The 15,633-nt window shown below is 47.3% G+C and overlaps 1 protein-coding gene across 2 annotated transcripts in view; it reads right to left on the bottom strand.

The window, feature by feature from the left end:
• GPR160 (G protein-coupled receptor 160) overlaps positions 1-12,942 on the bottom strand; it is a 49,674-nt gene extending 36,732 nt beyond the window's left edge. Inside the window, exons 1-2 of one of the 2 annotated variants that reach the window (XM_031009350.3) lie at positions 12,677-12,942; positions 11,849-11,977 (exon numbers count right to left, since the gene is read on the bottom strand). The gene's annotated coding sequence lies outside the window, so the exon portion shown is untranslated. The other variant, XM_004037992.4, reaches the window with a different exon arrangement.
• Between the last annotated feature and the right edge of the window lie 2,691 nt (positions 12,943-15,633).

Genomic DNA, 15,633 nt, shown 5'->3' with positions numbered 1-15,633 from the left:
AAATGGCTGACTAATGATTTGATACTCGTTTTTAAATGTTTTAATTATGTCATGATACAAACAAAAATACATTTAACATATGTAAATAATGTAACAGAATCAAACTCATTGTATATTCATTCACTTATTACTCCAAAACTTTTTAAGGAGGGTGAAAAATTTATTCCAGGCATCAAAGTTCAAATTATGACTCAATCACATATACAATGCCAATGTTTCAATTTTTAAAAATGTAATTGTTGACCAGGCATTGTGGCTCACACCTGTAATCCCAGCACTTTGGGAAGCTGAGGCAGATGGATTGCCTGAGGTCAGGAGTTCAAGACCAGCCTGACCAACAAAAAAATTAGGTGGGCGTGGTGGTGCATGCCTGTAATCCCAGCTGCTTGGGAGGCTGAGGCAGGAGAATCACTTGAACCTGGCAGGTGGAGGTTATGGTGAGCAGATTGCACCATTGTACTCCAGCCTGGACAACAAGAGCAAAACTCCGTCTCAAAAAAAAAAAAAAAAAAATTAGCTAAGCATGGTGGCAGGTGCCTGTAATCCCAGCTACCCGGGAGGCCAAGGCAGGAGAATCACTTGAACCTGGGAGGTGGAGGTTGCAGTGAGCTGAGATCGCACCAGTGCACTCCAGCCTGGGCAACAAGAGCGAAGCTCCATCTCAACAACAACAAAAAAAAAAAAAAGAAGAAGAAGAAGTAAATTAGGCGGGCATGGTGGCAGGCACCTGTAATCCCAGCTACTCGAGAGGCTGAGGCAGGAGAATCACTTAAACCTGGGAGGTGGAGGTTGCAGTGAGCCAAGAACGCACCATTGCACTCCAGCCTGGTCAACAAGATTGAAACTCAGTGTCAAAAAAAAAAAAAAAAGGAATTGTCTGAGTGTACCTTTTAGAATAAAGTTTACTTAATATCAGGTTCCTGGTCTGCTGGTGAGAGGAAAAAAGTATTAGAGAACCCAACAGTCTCAGACTCGTGAAGCAAAAACAAGCTTGGCAGCAATCAGGTCCAGCAGGTTCCAGACTCACCAAGTAGTCATTTCAGGCCTCCACCACCTGCTCCAGCTCCCAAGCCACTGGAAGACGGGTGCCGGGAGGAAAGGTTAAACTTTGTGGACACACCCTGAGGAAGCTGCTGCCTGGTCAGTGACATCTACTGTGACTCAGGACTCAGGCCAGGAGGAAAGGAGCACCACCACCACAGGCAGCTTGCCCATCCTTCCGTCACTTCCTTTCCATTCCCCCAGGTCCCCTTAGAGTGACCCTCAGAGTTGGCTCTACACCAGCCCTGGAGGCGTGATGCGAATGAGGCATGACCCTGCTCCCCAGAGTCTGTCTACAGACCACACTACCCAGTGTCTGGGAGGGCACCAAGTCAGGGCACTTTGTATACTCCTGGGGCATTTTAAGGAGGGTTTAAAACGTTCATGCCTTTTGACCCAGTGTCTGCACTCTGGTAATTTATCATAAGGAAATAATCTGGGTTGAGGGAAATAATTACTGCGGAAGCAGTTCACTGTGGCATACTTATGATAGCCTGCAGTATACCCTCCCCAGTCCCCAAAAGAATCAAAACAACTTAATGTCTAACAATAGGGAATGAGTCAAATGAATTATCAGACAGTCATAAGATGGACTACCACCTGCAGCCATGAAAGATAAACTTGAGAGAAAAACTAAATAACAGGAAAATGCTGACGATATAATGTTAAATGACAGATACAAGATAAAGCTGTGTGTAGCAGGGCTTCTCATAGGGGGATGAGATGAGATCCTGCTGATCCCTGAACCGGTGTTACTGAGGGGAGCCTGCTCTTGTCCTTACACGGTCTTACGTTAAGGGAGACAGGAGGGTGCAAACCAGTGGTAGACACAGTGGTACATCCCAGTATCAGGGAAATAGGAAAAATGTATGTATATTCACAGATCAGAGTAATTAATGCCAGCCCACCGTGACTGGTAAGGTGGTGGCCTCGGGGACTAAGACTTCCGAAACTTGAATATGGATCTTGTTAAAAGACAGATTCTGATTCAATGTCTGGGGCAGGCCTGAGCTTTTGCATTTCTAACAAGCTCCCAGGTGATGCCATGCTGCCAGCCCACAGGCCACGCATGGAGCAAGCCTGAAGAGGACATGTGTCCTGGAGGGGGAGAACCCGGTGACATAAACAGCAACTGGTTGGTGAGAATAGAGGTACATGTTTACTTTTTACACTGTCCTGTATCTTCCACAATACAAATCTGTTGCTTTTGTGATAAGAAAGAAAACTTTCCAATGTTGAAAACCTTTGACTCAGTAATTATTTTTACAGGAATCCATCTCAAATAATGTGAAATGGGATCCAAGGTTTATGTGCCTTCAAATTGGAATGATGTACAACATCAAACAATGAGCAACAACTTAGTTCTCTAATATTTTAAGAGAATGGCTAAAAAAGACTAAAATAGCAACGCAGTCATTAAAAACATTTATAAAGACATAGGGGAGTACAATGATATTTTTTATTTAAAAAAATTTTTTAATAGCTTTAGGTGTACAAGTGGGTTTTGGTTACATAGATGAACTGTACAGTGGTAAAGTCTAGGATTTTAGAGTACTCATCACCCAGGTAGTGTACATTGTACCTAATAGGTTGTTTTTCATCCCTCATCCCCTTCCCATCCTGCCCTTCTGAGTCTCCATAGTCCATTATATCACTCTGCATGCCTCTGTGTACCCATAGCTTAGCTTCCACTTACTTATAAGTGAGAACATATGGCATTTCGTTTTCGATTCCTGAGTTACTTCACTTAGAATAATGGCCTTCATGGGCATGGTGGCTCACGCCTGTAATCCCAGCACTTTGGGAGGCCAAGGCGGGTGGATCACCTGAGGTCAGGAGTTCGAGACCAGCCTAGCCAACGTGGTGAAACCCTGTCTCTACAAAAATTACCTGGACATGATGGCTGATGCCTGCAATCCCAGCTACTCGGGAGGCTGAGGTGGGAGAATCGCTTGAACCTGGGAGGTGGAGGTTGCAGTGAGCCGACATTGGGCCACTGCATTCCAGCCTGGGTGACTGAGCAAGACTCCATCTCGAAAAAAAAAAAAAAAAAAGAATAATGTCCTTCAGTTCCATCCAAGTTGCTGCAAAAGACATTATTTTGTTCTTTTTATAGCTGAGTAGTATTCCATGGTGTGTGTGTATGTGTATATGTGATGTGTATATACATATATCACATATTCTTTATCCACTCATTGGTTGATGGACACTTAGGTTGATTCCATATCTTTGCAATTGTGAATTGTGCTATGATAAACATATGCATGCAGGTGTCTTTTTGATATCGTGATAATGATAAATTTTAATCAAAGTATAGCAACTATGTTAAAATTCTAACATAAAATGAATTGTTTATAAAATGTTAAAATTTTTTAAATTGATAAAAAACCGAAGTAAAACAAAATAAAAAGGAAATATACCCAAATGTCAATGCCTTCAGATCCTTGGATTGTGGGTCATAAAAGACTTTTCCCTTTAAACTTTTCAGAATACAGTAAAGTTGAAGGCAGGCAGGATCAGGAGGCAAGGGCAGCAATGGAAAGTAGCAGAGGCCATAGGAAGAAGAGAAAACCTTGCGGTGAGCAGGAGAGTGCAGGCTTGGGGCCCATCCGCTGGGGATGCGGTGAGGGTGTGGCGGGTACAGACTACACACTGAAACACCTGGCTGGAGTGCAGGAGAAGGATGAAGGGTTAGGTGAAGGTAGGATGGACTCTGAAGCTTTGGGTCTGCACCTGGGGCAGGAGGGAGAATCCAAAGCCTACTGCCTCTCTTCCTCCCACCGCCCCCTGCTGAAGGGGACCAGGCAAGGACTGTCGACAGGGGAGACCTCTGCCCTGCTGCTTGGAGGGGAATCACTGGCCCTCCATTCGGCTTCCCTGGACACCATGGATGCTTTCAGCTTCCCAGGAACACCTTAGCTATCAATCTCTAAAGTGCTTCCTCCTCAGAATTACTTAAGGGCATAAAGAACAAGAACTCATGTTACCTCTCTGATAAAGTAAAATGAAGGCCATTCCACGTTCTCATTTCTGGCCTGAACCTGGGTTCACTTCTGTACCTCCTCTCCTGAAACAGGCAGCCAAAGGCAATCGAAACAAATGTAAACAAACAGAAACCTGCATTGCTAGTTTAAAGAGCAAACCAGATAGCCCTTTTAGGAACTATAAAATATTAAATAAACATTAGTTAACAGCATCTATATTACTTTTCCAAGTTAAAAAGTAAGTCTCTCAATGTATCTGTTCTATGATTTTACTACTAAGGGGCAAGTCAGGCATTGTACTTTTGCTGTGTCTGTGTCAGGATTTCATAAAATGTTGTTAGCCCCTCACAACATTCCTATTAGATATGCTTATCCCCAGGTGACAGAAGAGGCACTGGCTGCCCAGAAGACCTGGCCTTAAACCCCTGCCAGGCGGTGGCATAGCTGAGGCTGGGACTCCTGTGTCCCAGCTAACACTAGTCCGCTCTCTCATAAGGGGATGGAGTTTGTATCCACATGAATGCTAGGGGATTCCAACTCCTTTCCACAGTCAGTGGAGATTTTAATCCCCGAACAACAATGCCAAAGCCGTGGCTCAGAGTCACAAGTTGTGGCCCAGTTCTCATCAATTCCAAAGCTGCTGCTGCACCAAACACCCTGTTAGCATTTGTCATGGAGAACATTTCCCTAAGGCCATGTGGCAACCCAGATGGGCAGCCCATGGCTCACTCCACGAACAGAGGTCAGAGCTCAGATGCATTTCTTCCCTGTGGTCTTTCTTCTAACATTATGTGGGGGAAATTCTCCCCAGTAAAAATGAAAGTAAAGGAAGCAGGGCTCTAACAACAACAATAATAATAGCTAACTCACAATCCATCCTACTCCATGCCAGGCATTGTTACAAGCACTTGACGTGCCATTGAATCCTCACAGCCCTATGACGTAGGTATTATTATTACTTCTAGCTTACACAGGGGAAACTGAGGTACAAAGAGGTTTTAAAAAATGAGTCAAGGTCACACAGGTGGTGGAAGAACCAGAAATGAAACCCAGGGATCTGGCTGAGTCCATACTCAAGACTGCTCGGCCTCTCCCTGTTTGCTCTGGCTAATAACCAATTAACCCACTCTTCCTTGACAAGGGGGTTAATCATCACCTGAGGGAGCACACAGCCACAAACCTGAATCGCAGAGTTCTCCAGAAAGGATCCCATCAAGCAGCTGGTCTGGCATTCACAAAACATGTCAGCCTCTGAACTCACTTCTTTTTCTTTCTTTCTTTTTTTATTTTTTATTTTTTTGAGACAGAATCTCGCTCTGTCGCCCAGGCTAGAGTGCAGTGGTGTGATCTCGGCTCACTGCAACCTCCACCTCCTGGTTCAAGGGAGTCTCCTCCCGAGTAGCTGGGACTACAAGGCGAGTGCCACCACCCCCGGCTAATTGTTTTTTTTTTTTTTTTGTATTTTTAGTAGAGACAGGGTTTCACCGTGTTAGCCAGGATGGTCTCGATTTCCTGACCTCACGATCCACCCACCTCGGCCTCCCAAAGTGCTGGGATTACAGGTGTGAGCCACCATGCCCGGCCTGAACTCACTTCTTTTGGCCAAAACAAGCTGTTCCACTTGGAGCCCTTGTTTATTCCATGTCCGTTTACACACACACCTAGACTGACAACTCGAGTGACAAAGGCCCACCACAGCACCTGACATTTCCTGAAAGCCACCCAACAAGGTTCACTTTTGTGCCGTTTCCTCTTTTCATTCTCCTCCACGGCACACGTACACGGGAAGAAAATGCAGAACTCAGGGGAAGGAAACAAAGATCTAAAGAGAAACTTCAACTGTCATGAAACTCCAGCTATTCACAGAAGCGAGAATGTTTGCCCCGTGACCCTTAACCGAAAGTTTCAAGGCAAGGAAATTAAGCCACCCTTGGACTTGCATCACAGAAACCCCTTAAGGCTGGACTATGCGGGTGCCTCAGCTCCTCATCCCTGCAGAGCTTTCTTGGGGGGCTGTGCCTAAGCAGTGTATAGAAGTGGACTTGTCATCAGCAGGAGAGTGGTGGGCAGAGAAGGACGGGGGAGAGGGGCCCTTTGCAAGTCCTAGGAACCCCTCAGAGTGGCTGGGGTCCAGCTCAGAGCAGCTACAGTGAGCTGATGCACAACCTCAGGATCCACATGGGTCCCCTGCTTAAAGGGGAAGGGTTAAAGGCCTTTTTGGTGCCCCATCCCTGCAGGACACCCTGGGGAACCGCCAAGGTGCACAAGACCCACCTGTCTACTCACAAAGACCCAATGGTGTGGGAGTTTGGAGCCATTCCTTTTCCCTGCTGAGGCCTGCCCACACCTACTCCATTCTTGTCAAACTGCAGGGGGTAGCGAACAAGTTACTTGTAAGTGAGAAAATAGGCAGCATGGGAGAAAAATGACAACGCGGCTTGTATTCGTCTGACAGAGAAGCACTGAGACTAAACACAAGACTCTCATTTCCTCAAAGGAATATGCTCTTTCCCATTTTTCTTTTCTCTCTTCTTTTTTTTTTTTTTTTTTTTTTGAGATGGAGTTTCGCTCTTCTTCCCCAGGCTGGAGTGCAATGGCGTGATCTCGGCTCACCGCAACCTCCGCCCCCTGAGTTCAAGTGATTCTCCAGCCTCAGTCTCCCAAGTAGCTGGGATTACAGGCATACACCACCACGCCAGGCTAATTTTGTATTTTTAGTAGAGACGAGGTTTCTCCATGTTGGTCAGGCTGGTTTCGAACTCCCAACCTCAGGTGATCCCCGCACCTTGGCCTCCCAAAGTGTCTTTCCCATTTTTCTTGCAACAAGAGCCTCTCAACCTATATTTTGTTATTCCATTTGGGGTAGAGACACATACATAGAAAGATCTCTTACCGTAAAAAAAAAAAAAAAAAAAAAGTACAATCTCAGGGCTGGGGACTATTTTAGGGATTGCTGGGGGCTGAGGGGACTGGAATGTACTACCCTTCCCTAAAGAGGCAGCTGCTCTAGTATTGCTGTTGGGAATCGTTAGGGCAGAATATTTGACATTTCCCAATTTTCAACGCTGACTCAGTGTTTTTTTTTAAGCTCTATGCTGGCCCGACAGAACATCTGTTGGTCAGATGTGACCCATGCCCCCCGCCTGTCACCTGGACAGTAGGGTGTGATAAGAAGATAGTTTGCCTAGACTACCCAATTCTTGGGCGTGTTGCTCTGCTTCCTGCTAAAGGTAGTGTGAAACTGCCAGAAATAACGCAGACTGTCAAATCTGACAGAGCTGAGTTTGAATCTAGCTGCAAGACCTCAGGCAAAAACTATTAACCTCTAGCTACAACTTCCATTTGCAAAATGGACTGATAATACCTAACCTAGAGACATTTGTCAGAATTAAAAACGTGTGTGGGCCAGGCATGGTGGATCACACCTTAATCCCAGCATATTGGGAGGCCAAGGCGGGTGGATCACCTGAGGTCGAGAGTTCCGAGACCAGCCTGGCCAACATGGTGAAACCTTGTCTCTACTAAATATACAAAAATTAGCCAGGCATGGTGTCTGGCACCTGTAATCCCAGCTACGTGGAAGGCTGAGGCAGGAGAACTGCTTGAACCCAGGAGGCAGAGGTTGCAGTGAGCTGAGATCACACCATTGCACTCCAGCCTGGGCAACAAAGCAAAAACTCTGTCTCAAAACAAAACAAAACAAAACAAAAAACAAAAATGTGTGTGAATGTCTGTAATCCCAGCACTTTGGGAGGCTGAGGTGGGCAGATCACGAGGTCAGGAGATCGAGACCATCCTGGCTAAGATGGCGAAACCCCGTCTCTACTAAAAATATAAAAAATTAGCTGGGCGTGGTGGCGGGCACCTGTAGTCCCAGCTACTGGGGAGGCTGAGGCAGAAGAATGGCATGAACCCGGGAGGCAGAGCTTGCAGTGAGCTGAGATCGCACCATTGCACTCCAGCCTGGGTGGCAGAGCGAGACTCCATCTCAAAAAAAAAAAAAAAAAAAAAGTCTGTGAAGACTACCAGAAAACTACCGTGAATTCTTTTTTTTTTTTTTTTTTTTTTAAGAGAGAGAGTCTTGCCCTATTGTCCAGGCTGGTGTGCAATGGTGCAAACATAGCTTACTGCAGCCTAGAACTGCTGGGCTCAAGCCACCACCACACTGGCCAATTTTATTATTATTATTTTTATTTATTTATTTTTTTTGTAGAGATGGGGGCCTCGCTATGTTGCCCAGGCTCGTCTTGAACTCTTGGCCTCAAGCAAACCTTCCTCCCCTCAGCCTCCCAAAGAGCTGGGATTACAGATGCGAGCCACCACACCCAGCCCATGAACTCTTTTCTTTGGCCAATGAACTCTTGATAAATGTTAAATTTCCTTCCCTGTCTCCCTAAAGATGTGATTTAAAGCAATCTTCTTTAGATTTCTTTCTTTTTTTTTTTTTTTTGAGGCAGTATCTTGCTCTGTCACCCAGGCTGGAGTACAGTGGTATGATCACGGCTCACTGCAGCCTCAACCTCCCAGGCTCAAGCAATCCTCCCACCTCAACCTCCTGAGTAGCTGGGACTACAGGCGTGCACCACCATACCTGGCTAATTTTTATTTATTTATCTTTATTTTTTGTGGAGTCAAGGTCTCACTATGTTGCCCAGGCGGACTTCCTTATATTTCAATGTTCCCATCTGTTAAAAACCAAAATTACCCTCTATCACCACTGCTTCGCCTCACAGGATGGGATGAGGTGATGTAGATGAAAGCGAAGTGTTTATGAATCTAGGAGAATACTGTTGACTAGATTGCCAACACCCTTTCCTATCATTTCTAGCCCAACAAGGGAGCAATTTGCTTTTCTAATGCATTCATACCCTTAATAATGTGAATCAGGGCGAAATGGTGTCACATTTGTGGTAAGTCCTTAAAATGGCTATTAGCAATCAACTCTCCAGAGTCCAAATCTACCACTCTCCTACAGAGGAGAGTAAACATTAGTTTGGTCACTAAAGGGCCTGGCAAGTTTCTTTTCTCTTTCCATGCTCTTTTAGGGAACTAGAGAGGAAACTGAGGTATAAAATAAAGTTACGTGACGGTTGCATACTTCTTTCATTCATACCAAGAAAACAGAGCCACAAACCAAACAATTTCACTTCATTTAAGAACAATCATGAATTCACTGTGGTATTTCCCCCCACTGTAAGGGGATTTTCGTTGGTTGTCTTATTATTTTCCCATCACAGCAGTGAAATTAGGACATGCTTCAGCATTCCTCAACCGAATCTTAAAACATCTTTACGGCCAGGCGCGGTGGCTCACGCCTGTAATCCCAGCACTTTGGGAGGCTGAGGCGGGCAGATCACGAGGTCAAGAGATGGAGACCACGGTGAAACCCCGTCTCTACTAAAAATTAGCCGGGCGCGGTGGCGGGCGCCTGTAGTCCCAGCTACTCGGGAGGCTGAGGCAGGAGAATGGCGTGAACCCGGGAGGTGGAGCTTGCAGTGAGCTGAGATCGCGCCACTGCACTCCAGCCTGGGTGACAGAGCGAGACTCCGTCTCAAAAAAAAAAAAAAATCTTTACATCCTTTAGACTAGTGAATCTACACGAGCAAGGTCTACGCCGGGGAGATTCACCGAACACTTCAACTTTTAACTGTCCCAGATCTCATCTCTTTGACTTGTTTTATCTTTAAATCAAAAGGCATTACATTCAGTTATACTGAAGCTACTAAAAAATGTGGATTTACCTTTCGGAAATATACCTCCCCTTCCTCCCTCTACTAACTTCAACAGCTCCCTCTCAGAATCACTATTCCAAAGTACCGACCGAGCATGACAGAATGAGTAGGAATTATAGGCTAAATCTGGAGAAAAGAAATCTGGAGCAAGCCTGATGAAGATATAGCTATTACTCCTTCTTTACCCTCTTTCAAGCATGGTTCTTAAAAAAAAATGTGTTAACACCATGCAGAACTTTTAGGAGTCAGTGCTTTGCTAAATATTTACATGTCATGATCGCTGAAGCAAACAAGATAAAGATGAAATAGGCAACACAACACAGCTAAGCTCTCTCTCAAGCAATAAGCAGCCCTCTACTCATCTTGTGCTTTGTTTTCATCATGTACACTTTTTACTGATGCATGCAATGCTTTCACAGTGTACATAAATCCTAAGTGCATACCGACACGTGTGTTCACTACTGCAAACTCTGTTTTTTGATGAACACAACTTGGAAGGGATTTGGGCAATTAGGAAAAACTGCTAACACGTTTTATACAATCCGCCCGACTGGAGGCAATCAACCCCCAGGCTTGCTAATGCCCTTTGTGTAAAAAAAGCTGACCTAGCCTCCACCTGCATCAACTTGATCCGCTCAGCTTTGTCACACTCAGCAAACACCCTCTGCCTTCTGAGCAAAATAAATCGGCACCTCCAGTAGGGAGAAAAAACCTTTTTATGACCGAGTCTGGAGAAGCAGCCTTGACACCCAATTTACAAAGAACGAGCGTCTGTGGAAGACCTTGCATCTAGACTCAGCTGCAGTGCCAAACCTACCTTATGCAAAAAAGCTCCACAAGTGGTGGTGTTCTGTTTAAAGGAAAATGCCAAACACACACAAATACTGAAACAATAGCATAAGGACTTCCATAACCATCATCCAGCTTCAACTATTTTTATTTTTGTTTTACTTTAAGTTCTGGGATACAGGTGCTGAATGTGCAGGTTTGTTAATAGGTATACATGTGCCATGGTGGTTTGCTGCACCTATCAACCCGTCATCTAGGTTTTAAGCCCTGCATGCATTAGGTATTTGTCCTAGTGCTCTCCCTCCCCTTTCCCCCCACCCTCCGACAGGCCCCCGTGCCTGAAGTTCCCCTGCCTGTGTCCATGTGTTCTTTCCAGCTTCAACTATTAACAATCCATGAACAATCTCCTCTCATCTTGTTCCCCTCCCTTCTCTGCTAGCATCTAAAACTGAATAATTCTGAAGCAAATCCCAAAGCTGTATTTCAACTTCAGTCTGTGTCTCTACAGGGATTTTAAAAACCTTAATCAGGATACCGTTACCAAAAGTAACTAAACAGAACTATTATAATTTCCTTGATACCATCAAATAATCAGTAGAAATGTCCTTCATCGTCTCCTTATTTATTTATTTATTTTGAGACAGAGTCTCGCTCTGCCTCCCAGGCTGGAGTGCAGTGGCGCCATCTCGGCTTACTGCAACCTCCGCCTCCCGGGTTCAAGCGATTCTCCTACCTCAGCCTTCCCGAGTAGCTGGGATTACATGCGCGTGCCACCACACCCAGATAATTTTTGTATTTTTAGTAGAGAAGGGTTTCACCATGTTGGCCAGGCTGGTCTCGAACTCCTGACCTCAGGTGATCCACCCACCTCGGCCTCCCAAAGTGCTGGGATTACAGGTGTGAGCCACCGCACTCGGGCATCATCTCCATTTTAAAAAACATTCATCAAATCAGGATCCAACCAACGTCCACACCTTGTATTGCCACCGAATTTCTCTTAAATCGTTTTGAAACTGCACACAGGTCCTCCTCCCTGCAATTCGCATAGCAACCAAGCTGATCCTCACTGACAATTTCCAAATAACTATAATAACTCTATTCTGGAGATATCACAAGTGCCGGTCTTAGAGCTTGTCAAATGTATACATATATGTTTATATTTATATATAAATGCACAAAAGCACACAAGAAACCATTTCACTCGAAGCAATAACAATCCTGAGTGCTAACCACTCGTTCATGTCTTTTGTGATGCTTCTCGGTGGGGGTTATCTCTGGGATTTAAGCGACACTTCCCCTTACCGGAGACATTTGCCCAAGTGTAGGACGAAGCGAGAGCGGTTCCTTCCAGCCGAATCTGCCTCCGGAGGCCCGGTCCGTGCGTTCGCCTCCGGACTGCAGGGGGCGGCCCTGCCACCACCTCGAGGCCACCTGCGCAGGTGAGAAAAGGAGTTTCAGTCTCTGGGTTCCTGGGGGTGGTCGCAGGTAATCTAGAGGGAATTTTGAGCCAGCCAGGATGGTCATCCAGGAACCTACCCGGACGCAACGGCCTCGGAAAACAAATAGCCGGGCAAGGCCCTGGGGCTTAATCCCAGTGGCGGGCGCGGGCGGGGGCGCCGTCCCCAACGCTCGAGGCCAGGGGAGGGGACGCAAAGTCGGCCCCAATGAATGCACGCACGCACGCGCGCGCGCGTGTGTGTGAGACTATTCACCTCTGGGCGCCAGGAAAGAGCGAAGAGTTGCATACACCCATTTCTATAACCTTGCTGGGTTTGTCATGTTTAAAAAGCATCTCCCCTGGAGAGAGGGTGGCGAGTCTCTGGGTGCGGGACACGCCCATTCCCCGGACCCCCTGCCCTCAAACCCACGACAGACCCCAGTTGCTAAGGCTCCGCGGTAATCCCCATCCCGAAGCAGGAAGGCTCCGGCGTCCGGGCTCCACTCCTGGATCTCTTAAGTAGCAGAGAGCCCCCAGCCCCTGAGTTCCTGCAAAGGAAATTCCTTCCCCTCCCAGACGCGCTGAGCGCCCGGCCAGGGAGGCCGGGAGCGGCGCGGGGACCGTTCGCCGCCCCGAGGCTGGGACGCCGGTGGCGAGAGCGCCGGGCGCCCTCCACCTGCGCCCGCACTCACCCGAGGATCGATGGCTGTCGGCTCCGCAAGGTTGAGGCCCCGACACCTGCAGCGCCCGTGCCCAGGTGACCGCCCGAGGGAGGGGCGAGGGCCCAGCTCGCCCGCCTGGTCCCGCCCCGCCCCGCCCCGCCCCGCGCGCTCCTAGGAGGGGCAGGGGAGCACGGCCCCGGGACCCCGCGGCGACCCTGCTGTGGCTCAGCCGGCTCCAGACCAGGAAATGCGGGCGTCAGAGCCGGGCAACCTTTGAGCGCGCACGTCCCGTCCGGGCCCAACGAAACAAGGGCCGGAGGGCGCCGCCTGCTGGCGGGACGGAAAGATATCACAGAGACTGTCACCCCCCGCCGGCTAGGAGAGGGCTGAGTTGAGGCTGGCAGAGGGACGCAGCCAGGGGTGCGCAGTGCGGGAGCCGCTGGGGGCTTAGTGAGACCCCCTTCCTCGTGCCACATCTTGAGGACCCAGCCCCTGTCCTAGGAGCTCCCCATCTCCCCAGCAGGCGGGCGAGCGGGGGCCACTGGGTCAGGGCCTCTCCTTCCCTTACCTCTGCAAATTTAAACTTGGCAGTTGTCTCCAGATAAGAGTTTACACAGGGTGGCCAGGCGGTGACTCATGCCTGTAATCCTAGCACTTTGGGAGGTCAAGGTGGGCAGATCACTTGAGGTCAGGAGTTTGAGACCAGCCTGGCCAACATGGTCCACGTTGGTCCCCATGTCTACTAAAAATACAAAAATTAGCCGGGCTTGGTGGCACGCACCTGTAATCCCAGCTATTCGGGAAGCTGAGGCACGAGAATCGCTTGAACCCGGGAGGCGGAGGTTGCAGTGAGCTAAGACCGCACCATTGCACTCCAGCCTGGGCAGCAACAGCAAGACTCCGTATCAAAAAAAAAAAAAAAAAAGAAAAAAGAAAAAAAGAGTATACACAGGGTGACAGAACTTCTTGAAACTTGTATGCTTCTAAGCAACCGCCTGCAGTGTACTGTGAATTCAGATTTTTAAATAAAAATCTGCAAAGATTAAATAGCCCATATATTGCATTGCCTTTTTTGTGTCAACAGCGCTAATTTGTTGTCATTCAACAAATATTTGTTGAGCACCTGCGACTTGCCGGTCATTTAAACATTTAAAATATCGAACAATTAGGCCAGCGCAGTGGCTCAAGCCTGTAATCCCAGCACTTTGGGAGGCCGAGGTGGGTGGATCACTTGAGGTCATGAGTTCGAGACCAGCCTGGCCAACATGGTGAAACCCTGCCTCTACTAAAAATACAAAAATTAGTTGGGCATGATGGCACATGCCTGTAGTCCCAGCTACTTGGGAGGCTGAGGCAGGAGAATGACTTGAACCCAGGAGGCAGAGGTTGCAGTGAACCAAGATCACGCCATTACACTCCAGCCTGGGCAACAGAGACAGACTTCATCTGAAACAAATAAAATAAAATAAAATATTGCACAATTTCTTCCTTCTCCTCTTCACGCAGAGCCTTGAACAAGGGGAGTGTCCTGGGCCTCTCAACCTCTCTGAGTGTCATAGCAGTTAGAGATTAGAGATGACCATGTCCATACATGTTTGTATCTCTCCACAATGTCAGTCTTTTTTTTTTTTATGCTATTTCAATCACAAAATCCAGGAGCTACATGGAGTTCCCAAGGAGGCAATTCTCCTTAGTCCTTCCCATTCACTCTGTAGTCAGAGCACATAGATAGGTTCAAGCCACTCCATAAACCGGTAAATATTGCAAACCATACATACTAGTATACTTAATTACTATACGAATGTTGTAGATTAAACATTCCACAACAAAGTAATATTTAACATCAAGAGGAAAAAGAGACAGGAGAAAGGGTTAATGAACCAGTCCAAAGGGAGGGAAGAAGACAAAGGGAGTCCTGGTCTGGGCCTGGTGGTCTTGCAAGGAAGAGTCTTTGATGTGGCAGAGATTTCGGTGGCAAATTCTGAGTTCTTATCATGAGTGACTGCAAGACGGTGTTAGTGAAGACAGCCAAGCTGAAGGCTTCGCTCTTTTACAGTCAGAGGGTCCTCTGGTGAGAACTTATAGTGGATGAGTGTGCTTGTTTGTGTTCTTTTTTAAAATTTGTTCATCAAGCAAAACATCTTATCCTTGTTAGCAAAGTGCCCATGAAATATAAAATGGAGGGTTTTTCTAAGATGGAATTAGTTACGTCAAGGGTGGTTTATACACCGAGAGTCTGGACTAGCCTCGCAAGGAACTCAGTAATTGCCCAAGGGTGCAAGAAGAACCCTGATAGAATTAAGTGTGGGTTGCTAGGGAGACTGAGGAGCAGCTTCACCTGGCCTGGAGTAGCAGAGAGAAATTCCTGGAGAAGTGCAGAGGCCAACTGAATCACAGAGGAGTACCGGGTTCAACGGGATGTGAGGTGCTTCTGCCAAGATTCCAACGTGTGCAAAGTGGGAAGTGGAAAGCCAGGCAGAGAGTGCATGTTCTAATAAGGGAATGGCAAGTGGGTCAGAAGACCTGAGAGGGAGAGGATGGGAGTTGAGTTAGAGCAGAGGGCATGGGGGCCAAATCATACTCATAACAAAAATAACCATCATCTAGGGAGTGGATAGTATAGAACAGGAGCTGGACATACATAACTTCAAACGAGCCTCACGCCAACCCTGCAAGTTAGGGTTATTACTCTCCTTTATAGAAGAGGAAAATGAGAGCCGGGCACAGTGGCTCACACCTGTAATCCCAGCACTTTGGGAGGCTGAGGTGGGCAGACTGCCTGAGGTCAGAAGTTCGAGACCAGCCTGGCCAACATGGTGAAACCCCGTCTCTACTAAATATACAAAAATTAGCCAGGCATGGTGGCGGGCGCCTGTAATCCCAGCTACTCAGGAGGCTGAGGCAGGAGAATCACTTGAACCTGGGAAGCGGAGGTTGCAGTGAGCTGAGATCGCACCATTGCACTCCAGCCTGGGCGACAAGAGCGA

This window comes from Gorilla gorilla, chromosome 2, assembly GCF_029281585.2.
Source record: "Gorilla gorilla gorilla isolate KB3781 chromosome 2, NHGRI_mGorGor1-v2.1_pri, whole genome shotgun sequence".
Classification (NCBI taxonomy): domain Eukaryota; kingdom Metazoa; phylum Chordata; class Mammalia; order Primates; family Hominidae; genus Gorilla; species Gorilla gorilla.
The sequence above is the reverse complement of the archived record's forward strand: the minus strand, read 5'-3'. Positions and strand labels throughout refer to the sequence as shown.